General features: G+C 48.6%; 1 long non-coding RNA gene across 2 annotated transcripts; it reads right to left on the bottom strand.

Annotated features, from left to right (window-relative positions):
• Positions 1–287: 287 nt before the first annotated feature.
• On the bottom strand, positions 288–16,599 carry LOC119959767. Of its 2 annotated transcripts, none has more exons than XR_005459275.1 (3): positions 16,484–16,599; positions 15,267–15,378; positions 288–385 (listed from the first exon to the last, which is right to left on the bottom strand). It is a non-coding gene; the product is annotated as an uncharacterized LOC119959767 (long non-coding RNA). The 2 variants fall into 2 exon arrangements; XR_005459274.1 differs by lacking the exon at positions 288–385 and adding an exon at positions 12,663–13,131.
• Between the last annotated feature and the right edge of the window lie 636 nt (positions 16,600–17,235).

Here is a 17,235-nt window from a genome sequence, read left to right as displayed (position 1 = left end):
TGTGTCCATGGATGTTGTCAACATTTCTCTCTATTCAGGTACTGTCCCTCTGTCCTTCAAATCTGCCATCATCACCCGCTCCTCAATAAAACAAGCCCTTGACCCTGCCATCCTTACAAATTACTGCCCCATCTTCAACCTCCCTCTCCTCTCCAAACTCTTTGAACATGTTGTCACCTCCCAAATCCTTGCCGATCTTTGCCAGAACTCCCATGTTTGAATCCCTTCAATCAGGTCTCTGCCCTGTCACAGTGAAATACAAGAGACAAACAGAATCTCCCCCGGAGAGAGAGACAGATAATCCGGGAGCTTGGATCGAACACGGATGTTCATATGACCAGAAGACAAGGGTAGCAGCACAGTCATTATCGAGAGACAACAGTACCTGCTGGCGACAGACAGACAACTAAACAACTTGAATCACAACACCAAGCTACCTAGACCCATATACCCGAGACAGGAAGGAGAATTGGAGACAGACTGGAAGAACTCAAGACTCCAGATACATTAACCAAAAACAGATGGAAATCTGAGGGGACAAGAGGCAGAACCAAGGAAGTTCTACCTATTCCTTAAAATACCCAAACACAGAATAATAATAATCTTTATTATTGTCACAAGTAGGCTGACTTTGACACTGCGTGAAGTTACTGTGAAAATCCCCAAGTCAACATACTCTGGCGCCTGTTCGGGTACACAGAGGGAGAATTCAGAATGTCCAATTCACCCAACTAGCGCATCTTTCGGGACTTGTGGGAGGAAACTGGAGCACCCGGAGGAAACCCACGCAGACACTGGGAGAAAGTGCAGACTCCGCACAGACAGTGACCCAAGCGTGAATTGAACTCGGAACCCTGGCGCTGTGAAGCAACGGTGCTAACCACTGTGGCATCGTCCGGGAAATACCACCAGACAGACCCTTCGGATCGAACTGTGAGAGAGAAAATCCTACAGAATCAGTGCAGAAGGAGGCCACTCGGCCCATCCAGCCTGCACCGTCCCTTGGAAACAGCACCCTACTTAAGCGCATGACTCCACCGTATTAAAGGGCATCTTGACAAATACATGAATAGGTTGGGAACAGAGGGCTACAGACCCCAGAAGCACAGAATATTTTAGTTTAGCTGGGCAGCATGGCTGACGCAGGCTTGAAGGGCCGAAGGGCCTTTTCCTGTACTGTACTTTTGTTCTTTGTTTATCCCTGGAACCCAGTAACGTCATCTAATATGGACACTAAGGGGCAATTTAGCGGGGCCAATCCACCTAACTTGCACATCTTTGGATGGTGGGAGAAAACAGGTGCACGCGGAGGGAACCCACACAGACACGGGGAGAATGTGCAAACTCCACATAGTCACCCAAGGCTGTAATTGAATCCAGGTCGCTGGCGCTATGAGGCAGCAGTCCTAATCATCTGTTGGGAGATAAACAGAGTTAATGTTTGTTGTTCCTTGTTGTAACAGTTCTGCAGAAGGGTGAATGGACTCTAATTTATAAAGTCCATTGAAGTGAAATGTGGAAAGTGTTTTACTCAGAGGTTTGACACAGGAAAAAGTTTCAGTCTGTGTAAAGCTCAAACTTCAATTACACAAAGCCCGCAGTCTGATTGGCTGGAGGACCAGAGTCCACCCGGTCCTCCAAATCTTCCCATTGGTCAACATCGCTCAGGCAGGAAATTAGGTTTTGGAAGTCGCGCCCATGTGGCCAATGGGAAGAACTCAAAAGATAGAGTCTCAGCTAATGAGGGAGATCCGGGATCAGCACCGCCCCTGATTTACTCCAATTGGTTGGAAGACCAGCTGCTCCTGGAGTTGCTGTCAATCACTCCCCGGGCATTGTGTTGTGGAGCATGCACAGTGCAGCTCATGTCCAGGGACAGACGCTTGTTTATCTCATCTTTAGGCGGATAAGCGGAGGCAGCGTTAGGGGCAGTGGGTGGGAGGGGAGGCTTCACACACACCCAGTGGGGGCCTCAACACCCCCAATAACAAACTAGCCGCACCGCCTCAACACCCAACACAACGGCAGCTGCCGCTTTCTCCCGGTGCCAGGCCCCAGTGGACAAATGTGGCTTCAGGAAGGAAATGCAGCAATGGATTTGTTCAGGAGAAATTATCTTTAACTCACTTTACTGATCCTGGAGCCGGAGGAGAGAATGGGGGCAATTTCTATCCCGCACTGCAGTTCATTTGTCCTCTGCTTCTGACAATCAAATCTGAGGCATTTTTATTACCTATTGTTCATTTAACACACAAGAAATTACCCCTCCCGTGTTTGCACCGAGCGGGAAGGTTTTCCTGCAGAGCCTTTCCCCAGTTAACCACCACCATCCCCATAGGGGGCTGTGTGCAGCAGGGAGCATGTGCGGTTGCCGTCCTCCATGCGGGCGCCCCGCAAGAAATGTCGGAGTGAACTTGCGGGACGGTGGAGGAAAGGAGTGCATCTCTCAGAGAGGCCGGCCCACCGATCGGTGGGCACCGATTGCGGACCAGACCCCTTTTGAGCGCCCCGCCCGGTGCTCAATCCCCCCCCCCCCCCACTCCACAGGCCGCCCCCGCAGCGCTCGCACGCTGTTCACGCCGGCAGCGACCAGGTGTGTTTGCCGCCGGCGTGAACACGTCGCATTGGGCAGGCCGCTCGGCCCATCCGGGCTGGAGAATCGCAGCTTGCCCGTTACAAACAGCGAGCCGCAATTCTCTGAGCGGCCTGCCGTAAATCTCGGCGTTTCGATTTGGAGGGGGTGGGAGAATCGCGTGCGGGTGCCGGGGCGGCGTGGCAGGACTCGCCCGGCGCCCCCGCGATTCTCCCTCCCGGCATGGGGGGTGGGGGGGGGGGGGGGGAGAGAATGGCGCCCTCAATGTCATAATTTCAGGATAAAGGGTGGCAGATTTAAAACAGAGATGAGGAGATATTATTTCTCTCAAAGGGCCGTGAATCTGTCAAATTCACAACCCAGAAGTGTGGTGGATGCCAGGACTTTGAGTAAATTTAAAGGAGATATATAGATATTTAATTTGTAATGGGTCAAAGGGTTGTGGAGAATGGGCAGGAAAGTGGAGTTGAGTCTGAGAGGTCAGCCATGATCATATTGAATGGCGTAGTGGGCTCGAGGGGCTGAATTGCCGACTCCTTCTCTTAGTTCTTATGTGGTGATGCGGAGATGGGTTAATTCTGTGTTCTGTACATTGTGGCCCAGGAGGTGGATTAATAGTCAGACCCATGAACTCCACCCCCGTGCCCCACCCAGCACCTCCCCCCTCCATAAACATTGGTTCGTCTCACTGACACCATTCTCCTCCCTGCCCGCAGTCTGAACCAGACCAATTGCAACCTTCATGTCTTCTTTAACCTTGAGCTGAGCTACTGACTCCATGTCCTCTCCATCACTAAGATGACCTCTTTTCACCTCTGTAAGACAATTAGCTCCATCCTGCATCAGCCCATTTATTGCTGAAATTCTCGTCTCTTACTTCCAGGTTCAGCTATTCCAATGCCCTCCTGACTGATCCCCATCTTCCATTCTTCATTAAGCTGCGCTCCGCCAGAACTCTCTGGATGATTGGCAGTTTAGTGGGAAAGAGTGAATCTAATGGACGGTGGATCTCAGGGACACTATGAGCTCTGGAGGAGAGATGGAGAGAAACTAAAGAAAGACGTCAGTTCAGGGCCAGAGCTGAGCAGATATTCAGAGCAATTTTGAACTGCTGGGCTAGTGGAAGGGAGGGAAGCAACAGATCAGATTGTCTCAATCTTAGTGACAAAGAAGCTCCATCAGCTCCTCACACCCTTTGTTGCTGCTGAGGATGAAGGAGACAGGGGAGAGGGAGAGCTCTTCAAAAGGAACTAACTTGTATTAGAGATATTAAAACGATTGACACTGGCTATTCAACACAAAGCTGATTTATTTGTCCATTATCGAGAATATGAACACATCCGATTGGGACCAAGTTGATTAACATCGACAGAAACAGATCCCCAAAGGTACGTCTTGAGACTAATAACAGAGAAATATCAGGAAGGTCAATGTAACGAGCTGGATGGATCTAGAACTGGCTTGGCCATAGAAGAGAGGGTAGCAGTGGAAGGGTGTTTTTCCGAATGGAGGTCTGTAACTAGTGATGTTCCGCAGGGATCCGTTCTGGGACCTCTGCTCTTTGTAATATAGTAAGAAGTCTTACAACACCAGGTTAAAGTCCAACAGGTTTGATTCAAACACGAGCTTTCGGAGCGCAGCTCCTTCCTCAGATGTAATATAGTAAGAAGTCTTACAACACCAGGTTAAAGTCCATTGGCATTGGCGAGACCATGCAGACACTGTGACAACGAATGAACGGGCATCGTGCGACAATCATCAGGCAGGAATGTTCCCTTCCAGTCGGGGAACAGTTCAGCAGTCAAGGGCATTCAGCCTCTGATCTCCGGGTAAGCGTTCTCCAAGGCGGTCTTCAGGACACGCAACAATGCAGAATTGCCGAGCAAAAACTTATAGCTAAGTTCCGCACGCATGAGTGCGGCCTCAACTGGGATCTTGGATTCATGTCGCATTACATTAATCCCCCACCATCTGGCCTAGACTTGCAAAATCCTACCAACTGTTCTGGCTTGAGACAATTCACACCTCTTTAACCTGGGGTTACCCCTATCTCTGGACCTGTAATGATTTGATTACCCGCAAATGCTCGCATTCCAAGCATTGTCTGGCATCTCTGAATTTGTCTATATAAATGTTTCTGGAACATACCTCTCCATTCACCTGAGGAAGGAGCAGTGCTCTGAAAGCTCGTGTTTGAAACAAACCTGTTGGACTTTAACCTGGTGTTGTAAGACTTCTTACTGTGCTTACCCCAGTCCAACGCCAGCATCTCCACATCTTTGTAATATATATAAATCATAGAATTTACAGTGCAGAAGGAAGCCATTCAGCCCATCGAGTCTGCACCAGCCCTTACAAAGAGCACTCTACTCAAGCCCACCTATCTACCCAATCCTCGTAACCCAGTAACCCCCACTTAACCTTTTTGGACACCAAGGGCAATTTAGCATGGCCAATCCACCTAACCTGCACATCTTTGGACTGTGGGAGGAAACCGGAGCACCCGGAGGAAGCCCACGCAGACACGGAGAGAACGTGCAGACTCCGCACAGACAGTGACCCAGCCGGGAATCGAACCTGGGACCCTGGAGCTGTGAAGCAACTGTGCTAACCACTAAGCTACCGTGCTGCCCCGAGAAGGATGACTTGGAAGGAAACGTAGCGGTTCTGATTAGCAAGTTTGCGGATGATACTAAGATTGCAGGAGTTGCGGATAGTGATGAAGATTGTCAGAGAATACAACAGGATATAGATAGGCTGCAAAATTGGGAAGAGAAATGGCAGATGGATTTCAACCCGGACAAATGCGAGGTGATGCATTTTGGTAGATTTAATTCAGGTGGCAACTATAAAATAAATGAAAGAACCATCAGGAGCATAGACACAAAGAGATCTGGGCGTGCAGGTCCACAGATCCTTACAAGTGGCAGCACAGGTGGAAATGGTGGTGAAGAAAGCAGACAGCACGCTTGCCTTCATAGGACTGGGTATCGAGTATAAAAGCTTGAAAATTATGTTACAATTACATAGAATGTTGATGAGGCCACATTTGGAATACTGTGTCCAATTCTAGTCACCACACTACCAGAAGGACGTGGAGACTTTGGAGAGAGTTCAGAAAAGGTTTACCAGGATTTTGCCTGGTATGGACGGTATTAGCTATGAGGAGAGATTGAATAAACTGGGATTGTTCTCCCCATAGAGATGGAGGCTCAGGGACGACCTGATAGAAGTTTATAAAGTCATTAGGGGTATAGATAGGGTGAACAGTTGGGGGCTTTTTCCCAGGGCGGAAATGACAATTACAAGGGGCCACAAGTTCAAGGTGAGGGTGGAAAGGTTCAGTGGAGATGTGTGGGGGAAGTTTTTTTACACAGTGGGTGGTGGTGGCCTGGAATGCACTGCCAAGTGAGGTGGTTGAGAACTTTGACCTGCTCTCCACCAGGAAAGCAGTGCACCAACTCCGCCAGGCACGCGGGACCCTGTACGAACACGGAGACAAAGCCAGCCGCCTGTTGGCACACCAGCTGAGAAAGCAGGCAGCCACCAGACAAATTGGGCAAATCAGGGGTACCAGAGGCACGTTGGAAACAGAACCAGAGAGGATTAACAAAACCTTCAAGGCCTTCGACCAAGAGCTGTACACCTCAGAGCCCCCAACGGGGAAGGCTGGGATGAACCGGTTCCTTGATGGACTGGTCATACCAGTCGTGGGAGAGGGAAGGAAACGGGACCTGGAAGCACCACTAGCACTGGGAGAGATCATGGACAGTATCAGCTCCATGCAGACGGGGAAGGCGCCGGGACCGGACGGATTCCCGGCGGACTTCTACAAAAAATTTGCGACAGCGCTGGCCCCGCACCTGCGGGAGATGTTCACAGACTCGCTAGCTAGGGGCACACTGCCACCCACGTTAGCACAGGCCTCAATCTCGCTGATACCTAAGAAAGACAAAGACCCAACGGAATGTGGGTCATACAGACCCATATCTCTGCTGAACGCAGACGCCAAAATACTGGCCAAAATCCTAGCCAAAAGGCTAGAAGACTGTGTACCTGAGGTGGTCACAGAGGACCAGACGGGCTTCGTCAAAGGTAGACAGCTCACCTCGAACATCAGGCTGAACGTGATAATGACCCCCTCCGGGGAGAGAACACAAGAGGTGATCGTCTCCCTGGACGCAGAAAAGGCCTTCGACAGAGTCGAATGGAAATACCTCATAGAGGTACTGGAGCGGTTCGGGCTTGGAACAGGGTTCACCGCGTGGGTAAAACTCCTATACAACGCCCCCATGGCGAGTGTACGGACCAACAATACCAACTCCCAATACTTCCAGCTGCACAGGGGCACCAGACAAGGATGCCCACTGTCCCCACTGCTGTTCGCACTAGCAATCGAACCGCTAGCAATTGCGCTCAGGGCAGCAAAAAATTGGAGGGGGATCCGAAGGGGAGGCAGAGAGCACAGAGTCTCACTCTATGCAGACGATCTGCTCCTCTACATCTCGGACCCACAAAGCAGCATGGACGGAATCATCGCGCTCCTGAAAGAGTTTGGAGCCTTCTCAGGCTACAAACTCAACATGAGCAAAAGCGAGATCTTCCCAGTACACCAGCAAGGGGGGGGGCAGCACTAAAGGGGCTGCCGTTCAAACAAGCCCGAAATAAATTCCGCTACCTGGGGATCCAAATAGCCCATGACTGGAAAGGGATCCACAAATGGAACCTCACCAGCCTGGCGGAGGAAGTAAAAAAGGACCTGCAAAGATGGAACACACTCCCACTCTCCCTCGCAGGAAGAGTCCAGACGATCAAAATGAACGTATTGCCCAGGTTCCTCTTCCTGTTTAGATCCATTCCGATCTACATCCCCAAGGCCTTCTTCATAGCGCTGGACAAACTTATCATGGCGTTCGTATGGGGGGGTAAAAATGCTAGGATTCCAAAGAAGGTCCTACAGAAAACAAAATCCAGGGGGGGGGCTAGCCCTCCCGAATCTACAATTCTACCACTGGGCGGCAACAGCCGAGCGAGTAAGGGGATGGATCCAGGAGCCAGAAGCCGAGTGGGTGCGTGCGGAGGAGGCCTCCTGCATGGGGACCTCCCTCCGGGCCCTCGCCACGGCAGCACCCATCCCCACCCAAAAAACACTCCAGCAGCCCAGTGGCGACAGCCACCCTCTAATCCTGGAACCAACTGCGGCAGCAATTTGGCCTGAACAGAATGTCGGACAAGGCTCCCATCTGCAACAACCATAGGTTCAAACCAGCACTGACTGACGCCACCTTCAAAAGGTGGAGACAGGACGGGGGGACACTGACAGTCAGGGACCTATACACGGACGACAGGATCGCAACACTGGACGAACTGACAGAGAAATTTCAGCTAGCTGGGGGGAACGAGCTACGGTACCTGCAGCTCAAAAACTTCCTACGAAAGGAGACAAGGACGTACCCACAACCGCCACAACAGACACGACTGGAAGACCTACTGGACGCAGGAATCCTAGAGAAAGGGAACTGTAGTGACATGTATGGCCGACTGGTAGATAGGGACGACACCGTACTGGACGCAACAAGAAGGAAATGGGAGGACGACCTGGGGATGGAGATAGGGTGGGGACTCTGGAGCGAAGCACTGCATAGGGTCAACTCCACCTCCACGTGCGCAAGGCTCAGCCTGACGCAACTAAAAGTGGTACATAGAGCCCACTTAACGAGAAACCGTATGAGTAGGTTCTTCCCGGAGGTGGAGGACAGATGTGAGCGGTGCCAAAGAAGCCCGGCCAACCACGCCCACATGTTCTGGTCTTGCCCCAGACTAGTGGAGTACTGGACAGCCTTCTTCGAGGCTATGTCCAAAGTGGTGGGGGTGAGGGTGGAGCCATGCCCGACAGTGGCGGTCTTCGGGGTTTCAGACCAGCCAGATCTATTCTTGGGGAGGAGGGCGGACGCCCTTGCCTTTGCCTCCCTGATCGCCCGCCGTAGAATCCTGTTTGGCTGGCGGTCAGCAGCACCGCCCAGAGCTGCAGACTGGCTGTCCGACCTCTCGGATTCTCTCCAAATGGAGAAAATCAAATTCGCCATCCGAGGGTCGGACGACAGCTTCCACAGAACGTGGGAGCCATTCATGCAATTGTTCCGGGACCTGTTTGTGGCCAACGTACAAGAGGAAGAATAGTCGGGGGAAGGTAGCCGGCGGGGAGGGGGGGGGGCTACGGGCTCGTTACGGTGGTTTGATGGCTAGCTAAGGCCCAAAACCAAACTAAATAAATGCCAATAAACATGTTGGGGAATGTAAAATATGTATGCCGGCAAAGAGGGGGAGGCCACAGTTATTACTACGAAGATGCTCACCTGTAAATATATATGTTAATTTTTGCGTGTTTTTTTTTTCACTCTCTAACAATTTGTAATTTGTTCAATATAAAACATGAAAACTGAATTAAAAACATTTATAAAAAAAAAAGTGAGGTGGTTGAGGGTGATATGTTAGCGACCTTTAAGACTTATCTGGATAGGTACACAAACAGACGGGGTATACAAGGATACAAGTCGAGATAGGACACGTGATTGTCGCAGGATTGGAGGGCCGAAGGGCCTGTTCCTGTGCTGTATTGTTCTTTGTGACAAAACGATTGTATTAAATAAAAGCAAAATACTGCGGATGCTGGAAATCAGAAATAAAACCAGAAAATGCTGGAGAGAGAAAAAGTTAACGTAGAACATAGAACATTACAGTGCAGTACAGGCCCTTCGGCCCTCGATGTTGCGCCGTCCTGTGAAACCCCTCCAAAGTCCTTCTACACTATTCCCTTATCGTCCATATGCCTATCCAATGACCATTTAAATGCGTTTAGTGTTGGCGAGTCCACTACTGTTGCAGGCAGGGCATTCCACGCCCTTACTACTCTCTGAGTAAAGAACCTACCTCTGACATCTGTCCTATATCTATCTCCCCTCAATTTAAAGCTATGTCCCCTCGTGCTGGACATCACCATCCGAGGAAAAAGGCTCTCAAAGTCCACCCTATCTAATCCTCTGATCATCTTGTATGCCTCAATTAAGTCACCTCTTAACCTTTTTTCTCTCTAACAAAAACAGCCTCAAGTCCTTCAGTCTTTCCTCATATGATCTTCCCTCCATACCAGGCAACATCCTTGTAAATCTCCTCTGTACCCTTTCCAGTGCTTCCACATCCTTCCTATAATATGGCGACCAGAACTGCACGCAATACTCCAAATACGGCTGCACCAGAGTTTTGTACAACTGCAACATGACCTCATGGCTCCGAAACTCAATTCTTCTACCAATAAAAGCTAACACACCATACACCTTCTTAACAACCCTCTCAACCTGGGTGGCAACTTTCAGGGATCTATGGACATGGACACCGAGATCTCTCTGCTCGTCCACACTACCAAGAATCTTACCATTAGCCCAGTACTCTGTCTTCCTGTTATTCCTTCCAAAATGAATCACCTCACACTTTTCTTCCTTAAACTCCATTTGCCACCTGTCAGATCAGCTCTGCAGCTTATCTATGTCCCTCTGTAACTTGTAACATCCTTCTGCACTGTCCACAAATCCACCGACTTTAGTGTCATCTGCAAATTTACTCACCCATCCTTCTACGCCCTCCTCCAGGTCATTTATAAAAATGACAAACAGCAGCGGCCCCAAAACAGATCCTTGTGGTACACCACTAGTAACTGGACACCAGTCAGAACATTTCCCATCAACCACCACCCTTTGTCTTCTATCAGCTAGCCAATTTCTGATCCAAACTGCTAAATCACCCTGAATCCCATGCCTCTGTATTTTCTGCAATAGCCTACCGTGGGGAACCTTATCAAACACTTTACTGAAATCCATATACACCACATCAACTGCTTTACCCTCATCCACCTGTTTGGTCACCTTCTCGAAGAACTCAATGACGTTTGTGAGGCACGACCTACCCTTCACAAAACCATGTTGACTATCTCTAATCAAATTATTCCTTTCCAGATGATTATGCATCCTATCTCTTATAAACCTTTCCAAGACTTTTCCCACACCAGAAGTAAGGCTCACTGGTCTATAGTTACCAAGGTTATCTCTACTCCCCTTCTTGAACAAGGGGACAACATTTGCTATCCTCCAGTCTTCTGGCACTATTCCTGTAGACAAAGATGACTTAAAGATCAAAGGCTCAGCAATCTCCTCCCTAGCTTCCCAGAGAATCCTAGGATAAATCCCATCCGGCCCTGGGGACTTAACTATTTTCACACTTTCCAGAATCGCTAACACCTCCTCCTTATGAACCTCAAGCCCTTCTAGTCTAGTAACCTGTATCTCAGTATTCTCCTCCTCGACAACTTTGTCTTTTTCCTGTGTGAATACAGATGAAAAATACTCATTTAACACCTCTTCTATCTCCTCGGACTCCGCGTACAACTTCCCACTACTGTCCTTGACTGGCCCTACTCTTACCTTAGTCATTCTTTTATTCCTGACATATCTAACGTCTAACAGATCTAACGTTATATAACGTTTCATGTCTGTATGGACCAGGTAAGGATGACAGACTTAGAATCATAGAATCCCTACAGTGCAGGAAGCCATTCGGCCCATCGAGTCTGCAAGGACCCTCCGAAAGAGTACTCTACTGAGGCCCACTCTCCCACCCTATCCCCATAACCCCACGCATCGATCATGGCCAATCCACCTAACCTGCACATGTTTTGACTGTTGGGAGGGAACCAGATCACCCGGAGGAAACCCACGTCGACACAGGGAGAAATGCACAGACATTTATCCAAGGCCGGAGTCATGCTGGGTCTGGCGCTGTGATGCAGCAGTGCTAACCACTGTGTCACCATGCACCCCCTCAAAGTCATCAGTGAACCAATGATCCAATTTATGGGCTGACACTGGGATTAGGGAAGGGGATCAGAGTGAAGGTGTAGCTGACACTGGGATTAGGGAAGGGGATCAGAGTGAAGGTGTAAAGATTATGGGTGAAGATTTGGACAATGTGAGTAGCTTCAAGTATGTGAGAGAAGATGGAAGTTTGGAAATGAAGAATCAGATGAGCTCTGGTTGGAGCAATTGGAAGAAGTGCGACGGAATGTTATGTGACAGAAAATTGTAATTGAAACTGAAAAGGAAGAATCAATAAGACAACTGTGAGACTGGCCTTGTTATATCGTGCAGGAACTTGGACTACAAAGAAGAGAGGAACAACAACTGGAGAAGAATGAGATTCAGATGCTGAGATGGATGTGTGGAATGATAAGAACGGACAAGATCAGGAACCAGTCCGTCGGGGGAAGAGCAAAATCAAATCACAGTAGTTACTTGTGAACACATTGGTGTCTCAGCAGATTGGATAACTCAATGAATCCTTTGCCACAGTCGGAGCAGGTGAATGGCCTCTCTCCAGTGTGAATTTGCTGGTGTGTGAGCAGGTTGGCTGACTGAGTGAATCCCTTCCCACACTCAGAGCAGGTGAATGGCCTCTCCCCAGTGTGCACGCGCTTGTGTTTCAGAAGAGTGGATAAATCATTGAATCTCTTCCCACATACGGGGCAGGTGAACGGTCTCTCTCCAGTGTGAGTTTGTTGATGTACAGTCAGGTATGTTGATCGTCTAAACCCAGTGCCACAGTGAGAGCACCTGAACGGTCTCTCATCAGTGTGAACACGTTGATGGGACATCAATTGTCCAGAACTTTTATAGCACTTCCCGCAGTCTGCGCATTTAAAAGGTCTCTCGCCAGTGTGAACCCGCTGGTGTATCAGCAGGTCGGATGACCGAGTGAATCCCTTCCCACACTCTGAGCAGATGAAAGGTCTCTCCCCAGTGTGAGTGAATTTGTGTAAATACAGGCTGCCGGACTGAGTGAATGCCTTCCCACACTCGGAGCAGGTGAATGGTCTCTCTCCACTGTGAACCCGCCGGTGTCTCAGCAGGTGGGATGACCGAGCGAATCCTTTCCCACACTCAGAGCAGGTGAACGGCTTTTCCCCAGTGTGTACTCTCTGGTGTATCAGCAGGTGGGATGACTGAGTGAATTTGTTCCCACACTTGGAGCAGGTGAACGGCTTTTCCCCAGTGTGAACTCGCTGGTGTGTTAGCAGGTGGGATGACTGAGTGAATCCCTTCCCGCACTCGGAGCAGGTGAACGACCTCTCCCCAGTGTGAACTCGCCGATGATTCAGCAAGGTGGCTGACCGAGTGAATCTCTTCCCACACTCGGAGCAAATGAATGGTCTCTCCCCAGTATGAACTCGCTGGTGATTCTGTAGCGCAGATGAATGAGTGAATCCTTTCCCACAGTCTCGACATTTCCACAACTTCTCCCTGTTGTGACTGCGCTTGTGTCTTGAGAGGCTTGATGACTGGTTGAAGCCTCGCCCACACACAGAACACTTGTACGGTTTCTCTTCACTGTGAACGGTGCTTTTTTCTTCCATATTTAAAATCCGATCACATTTAGGTTATAATAAAATAGGCAACTCCGCCTGATCCTGATGTGTTGTTGGTTTCAGTTTCCTGAAATGAAATGAAAATCGCTTGTCACAAGTAGGCTTCAAATGAAGTGACTGTGAAAAGCCCCTAGTCGCGTTCGGGGAGGCTGGTACAGGAATTGAACTCACGCTACTGGCCTTGTTCTGCTTTACAAGCCAGCTCTTTAGCCCATTGTGCTAAACCAGCCCCTAACCAGACTGCAAACTGTCCCCTTGTAATACCCTGTGAAATTGATTTAAAACAGAAAAAAGGGAGTGAGAGCGAATCCACAAGAACACAAAGGCAGGTGGTGAAATTGAGCCGAATGATTCTGGTCATTTGTGGGGCCAGCACTGGGAAAAAGTGACCATGAAAATTGCTGGATTGTCATAAAAACCCAACTGGCTCAATGATGTCCTTCAGAGAAGGAACCTGCCACCCGGTCAGGGACTGTACAAGAGTTTGGACACGCGTGGGCAGTTGGGGACGTTGTGTTTTTTCTTTGGGTTATTTTTTCTTTTTTATATATATATATATACTGTATATATACACACACACACACACGTGTCGGCCCACGCGACTGTTTAAGAAATGTTAATGTAATGTGTTAAATTGTGAAAATTTTAAATGCTTCAATAAAATGTTTTCTGGAAAAAAAAATAGTTTGCCCACTATGGGTGAAGAGAGATGAAGAGTGATATATATGGAGAGAGAGAGAGAGTGTGTCATACTTAGAGATACACATAATAGAGTGATCTTGATACCAATTCCACTCTCAACCATTGACTCCATCCCTCTCTCCAGCAACTGTCGGAAGCTGAACCAACTTCATTGAAAATCCTGAAAATCTTCTTTGACCAAGCTTTCGGTCACCGGCTCTAATATCCCGTCATGTGGCTCAGTGTCAAATGCTGCTTTCTGCCATTTCTGTGAAATGTCTTTGAAAATGTTAATATTTTAAACGTATATAAATACAAATCATTGACATCGACTTGGGCATTTTTGCCATTGCTGCATTATGGCTGGGTGTAAATCCTCTAACTCCTTATCTAACAACATTGTTTGAGTCCTTTCACAACACGGACTGCGGTGGTTGAAGAAGGCAAAACATCATCTTCTCCACAGATAACTGGGGATTGGCAATATTTGCTGCTGTCTTGTTGGTGACACCCAAATCCCAAGAATATATCTGACAAAATATGTACATATAAAACAGATCAAAATCACCTCCAGGAAAACGTGTTCCTAAATGTCAGTTTATAACCCAATCTCCCTTGGAATCTACTCCCTTGACAATTTCAAATCTGAAATCATTGCTCCAAACTGGGGTACAAAGTCCTCAGGGTTAAACCCAGAAGCTTCTCCTCCATCTCCTGGGGCAGCAGGGTAGCATGGTGGTTAGCATAAATGCTTCACAGCTCCAGGGTCCCAGGTTCGATTCCCGGCTGGGTCACTGTCTGTGTGGAGTCTGCACGTCCTCCCCCTGTGTGCGTGGGTTTCCTCCGGGTGCTCCGGTTTCCTCCCACAGTCCAAAGATGTGCGGGTTAGGTGGATTGGCCATGCTAAATTGCCCGTAGTGTCCTAGTAAAAAAGTAAGGTTAAGGGGGGGGGTTGTTGGGTTACGGGTATAGGGTGGATACGTGGGTTTGAGTAGGGTGATCATGGCTCGGCACAACATTGAGGGCCGAAGGGCCTGTTCTGTGCTGTACTGTTCTATGTTCTATCTCCACTCCAGCCAGACTGAAACAACAAAACAAAGGGAATTGTCCAAGACCCTGGAAAGAAAAAAACCTGCAGGGATATGAGGAAAGAGCAGGAGAGTGGGAGAGGCTGATTAGTTCTTGCAAAGAGCATGGGCATGATGGGCTGAATGGCCATCACCTGTACTGTAATATTTCAATGATCCAGGAGGCTAGAGACCAACTCTCACAAGCAAAATCCACCCAGATAACAGTAAAATACCAAACATGGTTAAAATAAACCCACTATTAGAGGAAGAAGAAGTTAAACAATGGCAGAGAGGTGTTCAGGGAGGGCAGAGCTGAAATAGAGCAATGGGTGAACATGGTTTCAGATCCACAGTAAAGGAGCCAAACTTGCCCCAGAGCCCTGGAACCTGAGCACAGATAACAAAGCACAACACTAAAAACTCTAAATTATGAATGCTCAACAATACTCACCTCTGGAACAATTTCACCATTTTCAAATTTAAAATCTCCTGCTGGAGCCTGCAGCTGGAGAGCTATCAGAAGCACTGGAATCAGAGGAAATTGCAGTCTTCAAAGCTCCTAACTATAAAAAGAGATTACAATTGTCAGTTGTGGTAAGAAATTAAGAGATAAAAAATTTTTCTGACTTCAGATTGCTATGTGAAAATCCTCCTCTTCTAACCCCCTGTAAAACAAGTTTCCAAAACCCAGTCAATCCAGTATATAAATTCATAACATTCCCTCCTCCTGTTTCCTAGCACTGGATTACGTGAACTGGGATCTGCTTACATTGGAAGCAGGTTGGGAAAGATTCGCTGAGTTGATTCCTCACATGAAGGGATTTGTTTTATGAGGAAAGGTTGGGCAGGTTACACATACTCATTGCCATTTAGTTAAATGAGACGTTATCTTACTGAAGCATATATAAGATTCTGAGGGAAGTTGGCAGGGTAAGTCCTGAAAAGATGTTTCCTCTCAATAGTGAATCAAGAATTGCAGGGACAGTTTGATGAGGAGCAATTGCTTCTTTCAGAGGACCAGTAGCCGGTGGAATTCTCTCCCCCAGTGAGCAGAGGAGGCTGTGTCATTGAGTATATTAAAGGTTGTGTTATGCACCATTTTTACCTACAAGGCAGTCAAAATGTTAGGGCGGATGGGGGCCAGGGGAAAATGGAGTTAAAACTATGATCAGATGAGACACGAGTTTACTGAATGGCAGAGCAGCCTTGATTGTCCAAGTGGCCTCTTTCTGCTTCAAATTCTGATCTTATCCTTCTGTTATTGGGATGGCTGCACATGTGCCCGACAGAACCTCCCCCCTCTAAAGATGGCGCCCTTTGACCTGGTCACTGGAACCCTGAAGCTCTGCCAGACGAAAGAAATGCAGTTTAACTGGGTTGGCCATGCTAAATTTCCTCTTAGTGTCCAAATGATTAAGTGGGTTATGGGTATTGGGTGGGGGCGTGGGCAAGTTGTTCTTTCCCAGGGTGGGTGCAGACTGGACGGGCCGAATGGCTCCTTCTGCCGGGATTCTGATTCTCTCCATTGTCAGCAGGATGTCCGCGCATGCGCTCTGCTCCCCGCTGAAAGAAGATGGCGGCTGCGGAACTGGGCCTGATTCCGGATAAAAGCTCCACAGCTGCAAACGCGCGACCTGCAAGATCTTATTCCGGCCTTGGGGCCTGCACCTGGTATTGATGAAACCACCGCTCCCTCTCCACCCGCGGTACCCGGCTCCATTCCTCTCTCCGCCCCGACTCACACTTGCAGAAAAATAAACCGTTCCCGCACTGGCAGGGCTCCCAGAAAAGTGACACTGCGCATGCTCCGAGTACAACACTGCGCCTGCGCACCGGCTCCTATCGAGTGAATAGGACACATTCGCATTCGCCAGGAATGTTGGGTAATAGCCGTGCCATTGACAGCTCGAACATTTAATACAAAATAACTTTGTTAACAATTGAGAGAAATTAATTTAAAAATCTCAAATTGTGAATTGGTGATCTGCTATGTTCCATATGGGGCTAAATTTCCCCTTAGTGGCCAAACGGGGCTGGTTTAGCACAAGGCTAAAGAGCTGGCTTTTAAGGCAGACCGAGGCAGGCCAGCAGCACTGTTCAATTCCCTTACCAGCCTCCCCGAACAGGCGCCGGAATGTGGCAACGATGCGCTTTTCACAGTAACTTCATTTGAAGCCTAGTTGTGATAATAAGCAATTTTCATTTCATTTCAAAAGGTTAGGTAGATGGTGTTACGGGGATAGGGTGGAGGTGTGAGCCTAAGTAGAGTGCTCTTTACAACAGCTGATGCAGACTCCCTGCGATGAATGGTCTCCATCTGAACTGTAAATTCTACGATTTAAATTCTATGATTTCTGAAAGTTCTCCATTGCGTGCAAGCAGAGGTTCTCCGGCTTTTATCCGTTTCCCTCTCTCTCTCC

The sequence above is a fragment of the Scyliorhinus canicula genome, unplaced genomic scaffold (assembly GCF_902713615.1).
Source record: "Scyliorhinus canicula unplaced genomic scaffold, sScyCan1.1, whole genome shotgun sequence".
Classification (NCBI taxonomy): domain Eukaryota; kingdom Metazoa; phylum Chordata; class Chondrichthyes; order Carcharhiniformes; family Scyliorhinidae; genus Scyliorhinus; species Scyliorhinus canicula.
Note: the sequence above shows the minus strand (reverse complement) of the source record. Positions and strands in the feature narration are given on the sequence as shown.